The 16,136-nt window shown below is 45.0% G+C and overlaps 1 protein-coding gene across 1 annotated transcript in view; it reads left to right on the forward strand.

Moving 5' to 3' along the window:
- Positions 1 to 4,724: 4,724 nt before the first annotated feature.
- The window catches only part of sacs (sacsin molecular chaperone), a 147,323-nt gene continuing 135,911 nt past the window's right edge, over positions 4,725 to 16,136 (forward strand). The window contains exon 1 of the mRNA XM_038817630.1: positions 4,725 to 4,910. The gene's annotated coding sequence lies outside the window, so the exon portion shown is untranslated. The remainder of the gene's footprint in view (positions 4,911 to 16,136) is intronic.

The following is a 16,136-nucleotide window of genomic DNA, read 5'->3' on the forward strand; positions in this document are numbered from 1 at the left end:
AATGGGGACCAGGCAGAATGGCACTTGGGGGAATGGCATTTGGGGGAATGGCATTTGGGGGGCTCTCTCTCAGATGATCGGAGTGTAGCCACCTGGTGTGGCCTCTGCCCAACACAAAATGGAAGATTGCAAGGAATGCAGGGAAAATGGACATGTTGGAAAGCAAGCAGCTTGCAAGGCGATTGTGTATTGGGACGACTGCAGAAACCGGTTTTGACTGCTGCAGAGACCAGATAGCACTGTGAAAGAAAACCCGTTAACATATTAATGAGGCAATACCGGGCGAGTCCCAGATACAATGGACACAAGTTAAGCACAAATTGATAGATTCTATGGAAGGCCAGACCCAGTGGCGCCAGAGCAGCCCAAGACAAAAGGTCCCATGAACCGCCCCAGCAACCAAGGAACTGCCCTAGGATTGGGGGGGTTTAAACATATCGATTGGGAAGAGACCCAATCGATTCCAAGCAGGTAAGGGAGTACGCCCAAAGGGGCGTGGACCCCCTGGGACCTATAAAAGAAAGGTCCCACACATGGTTCAGTCTCCTGTCTCCGGGCTCCTGTCTTCTACAGTCGTCGAGCAGCAGCCACCAACAAGTAAGTGCCTAAAGACAACGACCGCTACCAGACATAGGCACTCCTGACACCCTTGGCAACTGATAGCAATCCGAAGTCTGCAGACCAGAGCAGAGCAAGAGGCCTTGTTCCCTGACCTCGCAGTTCCTTCGAGATAAGTATTAGTTGTTTAGCGGTAGGAGTAAGTTTAATTCTTTAGCGTGTGCATGGGTAGTTATTATAATTGTATTATAATAAACTCTAGTTGTTTGGACTTACTAATTGGTGTACGGTTTTTATTGCTTTGAACTTCACCTTGAAACTTGTGGCGGTGTCTTAACGGCACCTGGCGACTCCAGAGTTTAGAACGAGAAACAGAGCCAAGTGAGTGATAAGCACACTCACCCAGAACGACCAACAGGAGGCCCCTGGGTGGTTGGCCTCTGGGCAGAGTGGCACCCTGGCACTCCCAGCCTAGAACCCACGAAATTGGGATCTCTTCCTGCACTGGTGAGTTGGGCAGCATGGTAGCACTGTGGTTATCACAGTTGTTTCACAGCTCCAGGGTCCGAGGTTCGATTCCTGGCTTGGGTCACTGTCTGTGCGGAGTCTGCACGTTCTCGTCATGCCTGTATTGTTTCCTCCAGGTGCTCTGATTTCCTCCCACAGTCCAAAGGTGCGCAGGTTAGGTAGACTGGCCATGCTGAATTGCTGTTAGTGTCCAAAAAAGGTTACGCGGGGTTGCTGGGTTATGGGGATAGGGTGGAGGCGTGGGCTTAAATGGAGTGCTCTTTCCAAGGGCCGGTGCAGACTCGATGGGCCGAATGGCCTCCTGCTGCATTGTAAATTCTATGATTCTATGATTGTTCAATGGGGACTGGGTGTGGCCTCGGAGGGGTGCTCCTTGCCGAGGACTCAGAATGAAGCAGAGTCCAATTTTACAGCGTGGTCCTTCTCGGCGATTAAACCGGCTAAACACGCTCGACAGGGAATTCTGTTTCCTTTCAGTTAAATTGCATGTTTTATGTTTTCAAGAAGCAGTTAGATACAGCTCTTGAGGTGAAGGGGGTCAAAGGATATGGGGAATGCAGAACAGGCTGTGGAGTTGGAAGATCAGCCATGATCACAATGAATGGTGGAGCAGGCTCAAAGGGCCGAATGGCCTCCTGCTGCTCCTGTTTTCTATGCTTCCCTCATTTCCCATCCAACACTTACCATGAAAAGTTAACCCTTTTCAGGTGTGAATGTAGCATAATGATGTATAATAAGCAATGAACAACTGTAATTCTAATTCATCATGGCCCACAGGAATGCACAGCTCAGTTGGAGTAAAGCAGCTAAGAAGCGTTTAGTTATGTATCTCCGGCAGCAGCGCACCCCTCCCCGATGAACTCAATGCATTCTATGCTTGGTTCGAGCAGGAAACGAACAATCCGCTATTGAGTGCCCCAGCAGCCCATAACTCACCCATACCCACCATCACAGTATCCAAAGTCAGATCGGCCTTCCTGAAAGTGAACCCGTGGAAGGTGAAGGGCCCAGACGGGATCCCTGGTCGTGCAATCAGAGCTTGCGCAGACCACTGGCAGAGGTGTTCACGGACATCTTTAACCTGTCCCTACTCCACTCCGAGGACCCCACCTGCTTCAAGAAGACCACCATCATACCGGTACCAAAGAAGAACCAGGCAATGTGCCTCAATGACTATCGTCCAGTGGCCCTGACTTCAGTTGTAATGAAGTGCTTTGAGATGTTGGTCGTGAAGTGCATCACCTCCATACTCCCAGAATGCCTTGGTCCACTGTAATTCGCAAACCGCTGCAACCGGTCCACAGCAGACGCCATCTACCTGGCCCTACACTCATCCCTAGAGCATCTCGACAACAAGGATTCCTACATCAGACTCCTATTTATTGACTACAGCTCCGCCTTCAACACCATAATCCCAGCCAAGCTCATATCAAAACTCCAAAACCTAGGACTTGGCTCCTCACTCTGCAACTTGTTGCCTTTTCTGTGGCTCTGCTGTAACTACGGCAATGAGTGGGTTTGCCCTTCATTCTCTGATATCTATATTCTAATGCTCAGAGTCGCCAGGTATCAATGATACCACCACAAGGTTCAACCGGCTATCGATCAAAGAGCCAAACACCAGTTTGTTAGTTCAAGGTCAAGTGTACTTTATTTACACACACAATGATCATGCAACATAAACCATACTAGTTAACTGCACCTATCGACTAAGACAACCTGTACTTAACTTCAGGCACCCGGTCAGAGGAATAGTGGCCGTTGTTTGATTCTGGATCTATCGAGTCTGGAGAAGTAACTGCTGCTCAGCTAGGCTCATCCGTCTGGTAGCGAGCGTTCAACTTGGACTTGCTTCTGATGGTGCTGCACTTGGAAACAGACGTAGTCGGGGCGCCAGGTCCAAGACAGGCCGAACACATGGCGGACTCTCTTCTTATGCTTGAGGGTTTTCGCGCTCTTTTGGGCGGTCCTTCAGTTTGGACCCCACAAATTGGGTGATCCCTGATCACTCTGTTCGATTTCTAACCAATAAATGGGCGGGTGCCAGGATGGCTGGGCGTGTCCTAAGCGGTCACTGACCTTGTTGTTTACGCTTCCCTATAACAGGGAGTGGTGCCGAAATGTTTGGGACTGCATCGGTTGCTCGGGTATCAGTCCTTTGTCTTGGTGAAAATGGGCCATCAAATGCTAATCGGCCCATAAAAATGCTAATTGGTCAGATTTCGATACCGTCTGGACTCCTTGCTTGCAAATATACATTTCAGGCTCTGAGCCTGCCTGAATCTTGCTTTGTCCATTTTACCCGCTAGGCTTTGCGAGTTTCTCTGTTCCTGGTTGTAAGTGGCCCTCCCAGATGGCTACAAACTGGATCCTTGGCTTTCTGACCCATAGACCACAACCAGTGAGAATAAACAACAATACCTCCTCCACAATAGTCCTCAATACCGGGGCCCCGCATGGCTGCGTATTTAGCCCCCTACTCTACTCCCTGTACACACTGTGTGGCAAAATTTGGTTCCAACTCCATCTACAAGTTTGCTGGCAATACGACCATAGTGGGCCGGATCTCGAATAATGACGGGTCAGAATCCAGGAGGGAGATAGAGAGCCTAGTGCAGTGGTGCAGCGATAACAATCTCTCCCTCAATGCCAGCAAAACTAAAGAGCTGGTCATTGACTTCAGGAAGCAAAGTACTGTACACACCCCTGTCAGCATCAACGGGGCCGAGGTGGAGATGGTTAGCAGTTTCAAATTCCAAGGGGTGCACATTTCCAAAAATCTGTCCTGGTCCACCCACGTCGACGCTACCACCAAGAAAGCATAACAGCGCCTATACTTCCTCAGGAAACTAAAGAAATTTGGCATGTCCACATTAACTCTTACCAACTTTTACATATGCACCATAGAAAGCATCCTATCTGGCTGCATCACAGCCTGGTATTGCAACTGCTTGGCCCAGGACCAAGAAACTTCAGAGAGTTGTGAACACAGCCCAGTCCATCACATGAACCTGCCTCCCATCCATTGACTCCATCTACACCTCCCGCTGCCTGCGGAAAGCGGGCAGCATAATCAAAGACCCCTCCCACCCGGCTTACTCACTCTTCCAGCTTCTTCCATCGGGCAGGAGATACAGAAGTCTGAGAATACGCACGAACAGACTCAAAAACAGCTTCTTCCCCACTGTTACCAGACTCCTAAATGACCCTCTTATGGACTGACCTCATTAACACTACACCCTGTATGCTTCATCCGATGCCGGTGCTTATGTAGTTACATTGTGTACCTTGTGTTGCCCTATTATTTATTTTCTTTTATTTCCTTTTCTTTTCATGTACTTAATGATCTGTTGAGCTGCTCGCAGAAAAACACTTTTCACTGTACCTTGGTATAGTGACAATAAACAAATCCAATCCATGAGGCAGTCTTGATTGACCTGGGGGTTTTAACCTGCGTGTCATTTTCACATGTTGGTAAAAAGTAGTTGACCCCAAAATAGTTCAAAGACAATCGATTTAGTTCTCCAGAAACTTCTGCGATGTGGTTGACAATCTTCACTGTATCAGAGACAAAGGTCATTGATCCTTTAACTGAGCTGGGCGCCTGCGCATTGCAGTACCCTGTGTGAGTGAGAGGATTGTTTGATGCTGCATTGGAGGGAGCTGGAGCTGCGGCAACTCAAAATCACACCATGTCGTCCAGAACCGCCAGAGCACCGTGTCCCCCCTCGAAATCTTCGCAGACCAGCACTGAGGGAGCATTCCATCATTAGAGATTAACGGAAGATAGTTGCCGGTATCACAAAGAGACTGCAGCTGACAGTGTAAGTACCGTCTTTAAACGCAGCATTACTGAATTGATTTTATGTTACGGACGATGAGAGTTTTCCCTGGCACAATTTGTAAAATGAATCGGCACCGAGGAACCAAATTGGATAAGGCGAGCCCACAGTGTGAGACAGAGAGCAGCTTCAGCGAGGTCCGCTTCATTGTCTCCTTATCCTGGGCTCCAGTCACTGAGGCTCCATCAGCATGGTTACTAAGTGGATCATTGCTCAGGATCCTCCAGGCGGTGTGTCAGGGGAGGCTTCTCACCCTGCGATGGCAGCGCTGTAATGCGCAGCAGCAAACTGCAGTAATCTCCATCAAAAAGCAGTGACATCGATGTGGTGCAGTGTGGTTGTGGCACTGAAACAATCTGATAGACGGCGGGCCAGTTTAGACCATTTAGCCAGCAAGTCCTGGTTACAAAGGTAACAGGTTCACGTTCGTGTTTTTTTCGAATGGTAGTTATTTTGTTCCCATTATAATAAGAAAACAGGAAATTAAGCACGCCAGTGCAGAGGGGTTTCGGTGTTGTCTGATGACTTAAGTGCGAAACTCAAATCATTAAACTAATTAATGAGCTAACCTTTCCCAAGGTCAAGTATTTTATTTATTAATTTAAACTGGTAAAATCGTTTCCTTGTCTTAAACAATCTGGAAATTGTCACTCTTTCTATTAAGTACAACTAAGACACTACAATGGAAGACTAAACCTCACTCTGACTCTCTGAACAGTTGTATATATTACACCTTTAAAGTGTGGGAAATTATTTATTCTCACTGGTGGTTGAAATATCTTCTGAACAATGCTGCTAATTGTAGCAAATATAAAACTCTAATGCAATCCACACAAAGAAAATAATGATCAACAAATATGAAATCCGGTGTTATTTAACAGCTGTTGGGCTACTCTAAAGGGTTAACATTAAAGCCCCTTCCTGGACCAATTTGTCAGTCTGCAATTACAATGCCTGGCCTTGCTTCAAATACCTGGGGATTTGAAGGTTGTTTGCTTGTAAACCTGAGCTCAAGATCTAATTAAAGGAAGCCACAAACACCCACTGTGCAGAGTCTCTGGTACAGGGAAATTAATATTGTGTGTCAGTAACTATGGAAAAATAACAGCGGGTGAATTATTCCAGTTTCACACTTTGGGTTAAAAAGTTATAATTTTGAGTAACTTTTTTGATTTCGAAAACATGTTATCATTATGATTGTAAGACATTTTTTGTGCTCTTTGTGTGCTCCTGGTTCCTGTTTGAACAGACTAAAAAGGCCTATTGCTGAGGTGTAAATTGCAAGTTCCCAGTCAATTTTACAAAGTGAATAGGAACTGAGAGATGGAGGGGATTGTTTCAAGCACATTTTCACCTGATAGGCTAATAGGTTGGTAAACATTAACAAGCTGACGGGAAGGCAGTAGTTGTCTTAGAATCATAGAATCATACGATGTACAGTGCAGAAGGAGGCCATTCGGCCTATCGAGTCTGCACCGACCCTTGGAAAGAGCACCCTACTCCACAACTCCACCTTATCCCCGTAACCTCACCCAACCCAACCTTTTTTGGAGACAAAGGGCAATTTATCATGGCCAATCCACCTAACCTGCACATCGTTGGACTGTGGGAGGGAACCGGAGCACCCGGAGGAAACCCACGAAGACACGGGGAGAACGTGCAGACTGCGCACAGACAGTGACCCAAGCTGGGAAACGAACCTGGAACCCTGGAGCTGTGAAGCAACCATGCTAACCACTGTGCTACCATGTCCCCCTGGTCCAATGTTGCTTCTGGTTTGTGCCTACAGGTAAACTCTTACAGAAATAATATTTATCAACTGTTCTTTTACAGATGGTGTTAGAAATGAAAATTGAATTCAGATCTCAAATCAAGGATAGGGGATAGTGACAGTCAGATGAAGGAAATAAAGGACTTGGATGTACTTTGGGGAATGCATACATTTTCACTTTATGAATGAACTATCAATATCTAGTGATAGCCCTGACATGACGTCTGCTGGCAGCCCGCAATCTGACTTCTGCAGAACGTAAAGTGCATCATGTAATTATCTGTCTACTTCACACATACAAATGCACCTTTTTACATGGCACCTGCATTGTTGAACAAATAAGGAAAATCTCTGCAATTACTCCAGCTTCAATTTGAATATATATACGTAATTCCTGATAAATAACATGCATTGGAAACAAGTTCCTAGAAAGCATACAAATTGTCTTTTGAAAATTGTTGTCTTGCCAAAACTGTAAAGGTCAGAAATAGCCACATGAACAATTATTACAAAGGCAGTGCCTATTATCTAGATGTCAATGTCGTGGGTAAAACCTTGGGCGGAATTCTCCGTTGGCCGACACCGATATCGTATCCCTTCCACTCCCCCCCCCCCCCCCCCCCCAAATCCGTTTGACGCCGGGTTTTGAGTCTCCATCCACTCCGAAATGGCATCATCGCGTGGCACCGTTGGAAAGGCATTGACGCGTCATCGGAAGCCCCTCCCCCAATGCTCTGCCCCCGATGGGCCGAGTTCCTGACAGCGCAGAACACTTATGCTATGTTTTTCGTCGACCCCGCGTGGCGGCTGCAGACAGTGTCCAGCGCCGCCACAGTCGGGGGGGAAACCATGCCGCTGACCAGGGGCGCTTCGGGTGGACTGAGGTTGTCCGGGGATGGCCGCGGTGCGCATGCGTGGCGACGTAACCCGGTCATCCTCCAGCCATTTTTGGTGCGGGAGCAGGGAGTTTTGCCTGGCGTGGCTGCTAGTTCCTCAGTGGTCCCTGAATCGGTGGAGCTGTTGCACCATTTTTCTGACGTAAAATGCCACTGTTCCCACGCCGGCGTCAGCACTTCTTCAGCTTCTTCCCCGCTGTTACCAGACTCTTAAATGATCCTCTTATGGACTAACGGGATTAATACTACAGTCCTGTATGCTTCACCTGATGCCGGTGTCTATGTATTTACATTGTGGATATTGTGTTTCCCTATTATGTATTTTCCTTTTATTTTATTTTCTTTCCACGTACTTCATCATCTGTTTGAGCTGCTCGCAGAAAAGTACTTTTCACCGTACTTCAGTACACATGACAGTAAACAAATCCAATCCACTTAATCTGGAAATCAGAGAATCCAGGCCCTTATACCTGGACTGTGAATTTGTTGTTTATACTCCACTGTCTTTGGTTCTCTCACCATAAACTCTGTTCCCCAGATACTGATGCCACCCCCTTCTATGCCAACTTCCTGAGGCTGTTCACTACCTCGATGTTGTACTTGACCCCAAAATGAGCTTCTGACCACATATGACCTTGAGAGGATTGTTATCACTAAGGAGGTAGTGATGGGCAAGCTAATGGGGCTAAAGGTAGACAAGTCTCCTGGCCCTGATGGAATGCATCCCAGAATGCTAAAAGAGATGGCTAGGGAAATTGCAGATGCACTAGTGATGATTTACCAAAATTCACTAGACTCTGGGGTGGTCCCGGTGGATTGGAAATTAGCAAACGTGACACCACTGTTTAAAAAAGGAGGTAGGCAGAGAGCAGGAAATTATAGGCCAGTGAGCTTAACGTCAGTAGTAGGGAAGATGCTGGAATCTATCATCAAGGAAGAAATAGCGAGGCATCTGGATAGAAAGTGTCCCATTGGGCAGACGCAGCATGGGTTCATAAAGGGCAGGTTGTGCCTAACTAATTTAGTGGAATTTTTTGAGGACATTACCAGTGCAGTGGATAACGGGGAGCCAATGGATGTGGTATATCTGGATTTCCAGAAAGCTTTTGACAAGGTGCCACACAAAAGGCTGCTGCATAAGATAAAGATGCATGGCCTTAAGGGTAAAGTAGTAGCATGGATAGAGGATTGGTTAATTAATAGAAAGCAAAGAGTGGGGATTAATGGGTGCTTCTCTGGTTGGCGATCAGTAGATAGTGGTGTCCCTCAGGGATCCGTGTTGGGCCCACAATTGTTCACAATCTACATAGATGATTTGGAGTTGGGGACCAAGGGCAATGTGTCCAAGTTTGCAGATGACACTGAGATGAGTGGTAAAGCGAAAAGTGCAGAGGATACTGGAAGTCTGCAGAGGGATTTGGATAGGTTAAGTGAATGGGCTAGGGTCTGGCAAATTGAATACAATGTTGACAAATGTGAGGTTATCCATTTTGGTAGGAATAACAGCAAACGGGATTATTATTTAAACAATAAAATATTAAAGCATGCTGCTGTGCAGAGAGACATGGGTGTGCTAGTGCATGAGTCACAGAAAGTTGGTTTACAGGTGCAACAGGTGATTAAGAAGGCAAATGGAATTTTGTCCTTCATTGCTAGAGGGATGGAGTTTAAGACTAGGGAGGTTATGCTGCAATTGCATAAGGTGTTAGTGAGGCCACACCTGGAGTATTGTGTTCAGTTTTGGTCTCCTTACTTGAGAAAGGACGTACTGGCACTGGAGGGTGTGCAGAGGAGATTCACGAGGTTAATCCCAGACCTGAAGGGGTTGGATTACGAAGAGAGGTTGAGTAGACTGGGACTGTACTCGTTGGAATTTAGAAGGATGAAGGGGGATCTTATCGAAACATTTAACATTATGAAGGGAATAGATAGGATAGATGCGGGCAGGTTGTTTCCACTGGTGGGTGAAAGCAGAACTAGGGGGCATAGCCTCAAAATAAGGGGAAGTAGATTTAGGACTGAGTTTAGGAGGAACTTCTTCACCCAAAGGGTTGTGAATCTATGGAATTCCTTGCCCAGTGAAGCAGTTGAGGCTCCTTCATTAAAGGTTTTTAAGGTAAAGATAGATAGTTTTTTGAAGAAAAAAGGGATTAAGGGTTATGGTGTTCGGGCTGGAAAGTGGAGCTGAGTCCACAAAAGATCAGCCATGATCTCATTGAATGGCGGAGCAGGCTCGAGGGGCCAGATGGCCTACTCCTGCTCCTAGTTCTTATGTTCTTATGTTATATCCGCGTTGTCACTAAGAATGTCTGACTCAACCTCATGTGCAATTGAATCTCATTCATGCCTTGGTTACCTCTAGATTTGACCATTCCAAAACACTCCTGGCTGCTCTTCCATTATCCATCCTCCATCTGCTTGAGGTCATCTAAAAATATGCTACCCTTCTCCTAATCCACACTAAGTCTTGTTCACCTTTCACCATTGTCCTTGTTGACCTCCATTGGCTACACCTAGATTTAAAAATTCTCATCCTTTGTTTTCTTAGTGAGTATTCTTAGAATTTTTCAACAAATATTTAAATAGCTATCCATTTCAGGGGCTGTTTAACACACTGGGCTAAATCGCTGGCTTTGAAAGCAGACCAAGGCAGGCCAGCAGCACGGTTCGATTCCCGTAACAGCCTCCCCGAACAGGCGATTGAATGTGGCGACTAGGGGCTTTTCACAGTAACTTCATTGAAGCCTACTCGTGACAATAAGCGATTTTCATTTCATTTCATTTAATTTCATTTGATTCAATTCTTCCACAGTATGAACCCAATTTTCTTCCCCTTACATCCAGCTGAGTTTTAAATGGATCCAGAGTCCTGGATAGGGCACCCTTCTTAGCAATCCCTTTTCAATAGGCTCTATGCAAGAATCAGTTCTGTGTTGTAAGATCTTCTATGGCTCAGTTGATATCACTCCTTCTTCTGGGCCAGAGGTTATGCGTGCAAGACCCATTTTAGCAGGGCTGGTTTAGCTCAGTGGGCTAGACAGCTGGTTTGTAATGCAGAACAAGGCCAGCAGCGTGGGTTCAATCCCCGTACCGGCTTACTCGAACATGCGCCGGAATGTGGCGAATAGGGGCTTTTCACAGTAACTTCACATTTGTGACAATAAAAGATTATTATTATTGTGGACTTAAGCACAAAAAGCAGTTCTGTTGGAGGTTAAGTGGACCAATTAACATTGAAAAGTATTACAGGCCTCGCTGGGCCGAGTGCCGGGCAGCTCGCGGCAATTCCCACTCGCTACCACACTTCGAAATATTTCAAGGGAATTGTGCCCATCAGCTTTTTATTCGCAGATTGTTTTTGACTGACTTTAAGTTTGAAAGCTGTCATGCTGTGATTTGAGCTTGCATTTAGGAATATGGGAATAGGAACATAGAATTAATGAATAAATAAATTCCGATGTTTCTACCATAAAGAGTCTTTTAGTTTTTTTTAAAACTTGCCTTAATAGTCAGCAAATAGATGATAATGGTACACACAGTTCTGAGCACTAAGCTGGCTGTGAACGTTGAGGAAGTGGCCACAGACACAGGAAGCAGAACAAGGATAGGAATGGATTTTAACTTAACGATGCCTGCTGCTCAACTAGTTTATTGATTGGTTAATGCGACTGATATTCTATGAACATATTAATTTATCATTGCATACTTCTGAATTATACTGATGGAGCTTTGCTGCCCTGAGAAGGGCTTTCATGTAATTGAGGTGGGGAATCCCAAATTTGGGCATTGCTGTACCCTAGGCCTCCCTGGTATCCAATGTGACATTGACCTGGTCTCGGCAGAGGCTTTTTTCTGACAATTGGTGAAAGTAGGTCCCCCAAAGAGAGGGAAGGGGAGGAATTTCTGTTTTATACTCCTTGGTGCGGGGAACACTTGAGCAACCTCTCTCCTTGGATGGGATGAGGTATCACTTTTTCTCCTCTTCCAACCCCCTCCAAGCCAACAAACAGTATTTCAAAGAGCAAAGAAAATTACAGCACAGGAACAGGCCCTTTGGACCTCCAAGCCTGCACCGACAGTGCTGCCCGTTTGAATAAAACTCCAACCCTTCCGGGGACCATATCTCTCTGTTCCCATCCTATTCATGCATTTGTCAAGACGCCCCTTAAAAGTCACTATCGTATTTGCTTCCATTACCTCCCCCTTCCTCTTCAGTGTGCCCCAAATTAGTTAAAGACCTGCTGCTCATTGGTCCTTATAACGTGTGGTCAAGGCATATCCTGACAATCACAGCACAACATACCTCACAGAATCTCAGTCCCATTGTGGTGGAAAATGCTTTGATAAGTGTAAGTGATTTTTAATGTCACGTATTTTCCATTAGAGTTTAATTACTCAGGAGCTAGTTGACATATTTGTATAAAATACATCTGGAATTTTTAAAGATGCTATTATTAACCTGATTATGTTAAAATGGTCAAAAAAGGAGCTATGCACCTGTTACCCAGTCCATTGGTAGAAGTTAAACTCGTCTTAAACGGAGCACGGTGGATGTGAGCATGCACAGGAGAAAGAGAGGGGACAGAGAGAGTTAGACCATTAAAAGTAGGAGTAGAAGTGGAGTGGACCATTTGTCCCATTGAGTCTGCTCCACCATTCAATGAGATCATGACAATGAGATGAGCACTTGAAATAGCACAGCATACAAGGCTATGGACCAAGTGCTGTAAAATGGGAATAGAATAAATAGATGCTTAATGGCTGCACACAAACAATATCCTGAAAGTCCTCTTTCCGTGCTGCAAAACTCTAAGACTCTGTGACTGATCTGTTATGATAATCCTCAACTCCACTTTCCACCTTATCCTCATAACCCTTGATTTCATACTGATTAAAAATCTGTTTATCTCGGCCTTGAACATACTTGATGACCCAGCCTCTACATCCCCCTGTGGTAAAGAATTCCACAGATTCTACTCTCTGAGAGAATAAATTCCTCCTAATCTCTGTCTCAAATGGGCAACCCCTTACTCTGAAGTTATGCTTCTGGTTTTAGACTCTCCCCCAAGTGGAAACAACATCTCAGCATCTACCCTGTCAAGCCCGCTGAGAATCCTATATGTCTCAATCAGGACACCTCTCTTCCTTCTAAAATCCAACGAGTACAGTCCCAAGCTACTCAACCTATGCTCATAAGAAAATCTCTCCATATCTGGGATCAACCTCGTGAATCTTCTCTGGACTGCCTTCAAGGCCAATGTATTTTTCCTTAGATAAGGGAACCAAAACTATTCGAACACTTAGATATTAAAATGAAGGTATAAAATAGAAGACCAACAGAATTTTTGTACTTTTATTTCCTTTGTTGTATTTATTTCAGAGGCCACAGCATAGATTTTGGATCAGACGCATTTTTACTATTTTAGCAATTGTGGTGAGCTCTTTCATTCCATAATCAACGCAATTACTTGACTATGTGTTAATGATGGAGGTTATTGACAGGATTGTTGAAGATTCATATTCAATCCATGGCTATATTAGCAGTCAGAGCTGCACTTTAGCTGCATACATGTCAAATAATTTATGCGTTCACCAATGACCTCCGGCAGAAGTGATGTATCTGATGCAGAGTATTCTCCTGTGGGACTAGGCTACTCAGCCATTACATCATTACGACACACCACTGTCAACCATTTGTATCCTGAATCATTTTGCAAATGTGAACTTCAACATTTCAATGGATTTAGGTATTTTGAAAATAAGGTTTTACTTGGGTGTTGGTTGAGCTGTACTTTTACTATTTAATATGGAACAGGAAGCAGTGGGAAGTTGATGGATTGCACCATGGACTGTATTCTGTTTATTCATGCATGTTCTACAAAACACACCAGTTTGTTGATTTACTGTCGGGTGTTTTTTTTTCTAGAGTGTGCTCAGCCACCTTTTGTCAAGACAGAAGGGTGCATATTACTGCACATAGAGTCCTGGAGTCATTTATAGCACAGAAGGAGGCCATTTGATTCAACATTTCCATGCCACTGCGAGATTAAAGTAGCCAGTATGTACAATGAAGGGTAAATGTTATGAATCCTTAATCTGAAGTAATCCACCTAGATATTGGGCAGTAAAACTGAACTCCGGATCATAGGGTATACAAGGTATGCTAACAGGAGTGACTAGTGTTACAGAATTGGAGAGAATGTCTGGTGCAATAGCTGAAATTTTCTACTGGCAAACTTGGAACCAATCATGTCTTCATTTAAATCCATGAATGCTCATTTTCCAGCTAAAATCACAAGACTGGGTGGGGGTGGCACCACAACAGCACAGTGGTTAGCACAGTTGTTCACAGCTCCAGGGTCCCAGGTTCGATACCTGGCTTGGGCCACGAGCATTTTATACATTTTAATTGCCACTGGCAGTCTGCAACTACAGTCAGCTTATCTGTGTTCTTGCCCTTTTTCTAGTGCATTAAAACATGTAACCAGATCGGTACATCATTCTTTATTTGAAACATATTTTAACACAATTCATTCGTTTTGTTTTTTCTCTTCTGAACTTGTTTTCTGTGATGAAGAGGCGCAGTCACTTGTGAGATTTGCATCAACATGTACCAGGATATCACATGTGCATGCTGTCATTGTGGTGAAAATGCTGACTGAGCCTTTTCCCTCTGTAAAGAACAAAAGCTTTGCCAACCACTTTTTCATGAAGACAACACCACTTTCATCGTCTATTTTACGATTTAATATGGAATAAGGAAATTGATGGATTATACGGTGAATTTTCTTTGGTTCATTAATGTGCTGTACACAAAATAAATCTGTTTGTCAGTTTACAAATCTGTCTTCTGATAGCTGAAAGGGTAGATTCATCATTGGCAATAACAATACCAAACAATGTGATTAGAATAATTCAGCTTTGATTCCTCATCTGTGCTAAGTTAGCCGATTCTCAACCAAGATTGTATAAGGGGTGCCAGAACTGACCTCAGCATCACCAATCAGAGAGAAGAAAGATCAACCAGATTTCCCATCCTTTTCACTGTATGGTGATTGCTGCTAGAATGTGGGCTAAATGGACAGTAAATGTGGATAGTTTTGAGATTGTTTTGATGGCCAATGGTTGAATGTTGATTTTGTTTGCTGATGACCAGTCTACAGGATCATAAATGAAGACTAGTCACTTTGGTGGGGTGTCAGGGGGTTGTAGGTGCCTGTGGAACCAGATTTCATGGAGAAGTCATTACTGTAGTTGTCAGAGCGTGCCTCCATTGGTAGAACTCCCGCCTTGGAGTCAGAAGTCTGTGGGTTCAAGTCCTACTCCAGAGACATGAATGTAACAAAATCTAAGCTGGCTTTCCAGTGCAGTAGTGAGGGAGTGTTGCATTGCCGAAGGCCCAGTCTGTCCAACAAACTACATGACTCGATCTTGAAGAAAACCGGCTCGTGCCTTAACCAATGTTTATCCTTCAATCAGTGCTGCAAATATAGATTATATGGATGTAATCACATGGCTTTTGTGAGGATTTGCTGTGTGCAAACGAGCTGCTATGTTTCCTACATTACAACAGTAATTATATTTCAAAAAGTTGTTACAATCATGCGGTTTATAAGATTATTATATTTAGGACTGTAGCTGTAAATTTGGGGTAAAGAACAAAGAACAAGGTAAAGTACCCATGATGTGGAGATGCCGGCGTTGGACTGGGGTGAGCACAGTAAGAAGTCTTACAACACCAGGTTAAAGTCCAACAGGTTTGTTTCAAACACGAGCTTTCGGAGCACGGCTCCTTCTTCAGGTGAATGGAAAGGCTTGTTCCAGAAATGTTTATATAGACACAGTCAGAGATGCCCCGGAATGCGAGCACCTGCAGGCAATCAAATCATCAAAGATGCAGAGAGAGAGGTAACTCAAGGTTAAAGAGGTGTGAATTGTCCCAAGCCAGTTCAGTCGGTAGGCCTCTGCAAGTCCAGGCTTGTTGGTGGGGGCCGAATGTAATGCGACATGAATCCCAGATCCCGGTTGAGTCCGCATTCATGCGTGCGGAACTTAGCTATAAGTTTTTGCTCAGCAATTTTGCGTTGTCGCGTCTCCTGAAGGCCTCCTTGTAGAATGCTGACCCGGAGATCAGAGGCTGAATGTCCTTGACTGCTGAAGTGTTCCCCAACTGGAAGGGAACAGTCCTGCCTGTTGATAGTCGCACGATGCCCGTTTATTCGTTGTCGCAGTGTCTGCATGGTCTCGCCAATGTACCACGCTTCGGGACATCCTTTCCTGCAGCGTATGAGGTAGACTACATTGGTCGAGTCGCACGAGTATGCGCCGCGTACCTGGTGGGTGGTGTTTCCACGTGTAATGGTGGTGTCCATGTCGATGATCTGGCATGTCTTGCAGAGATTACCCTGGCAGGGTTTTGTGGTGTTGTGGTTGCTGTTCTGAAGGCTGGGTAATTTGCTGCAAACAATGGTTTGTTTGAGGTTGCGCGGTTGTTTGAAGGCCAGTAGTGGGGGTGTGGGGATGACCTTGGCAAGATGTCCA

The sequence above is a fragment of the Scyliorhinus canicula genome, chromosome 14, assembly GCF_902713615.1.
Source record: "Scyliorhinus canicula chromosome 14, sScyCan1.1, whole genome shotgun sequence".
Classification (NCBI taxonomy): Eukaryota; Metazoa; Chordata; class Chondrichthyes; order Carcharhiniformes; family Scyliorhinidae; genus Scyliorhinus; species Scyliorhinus canicula.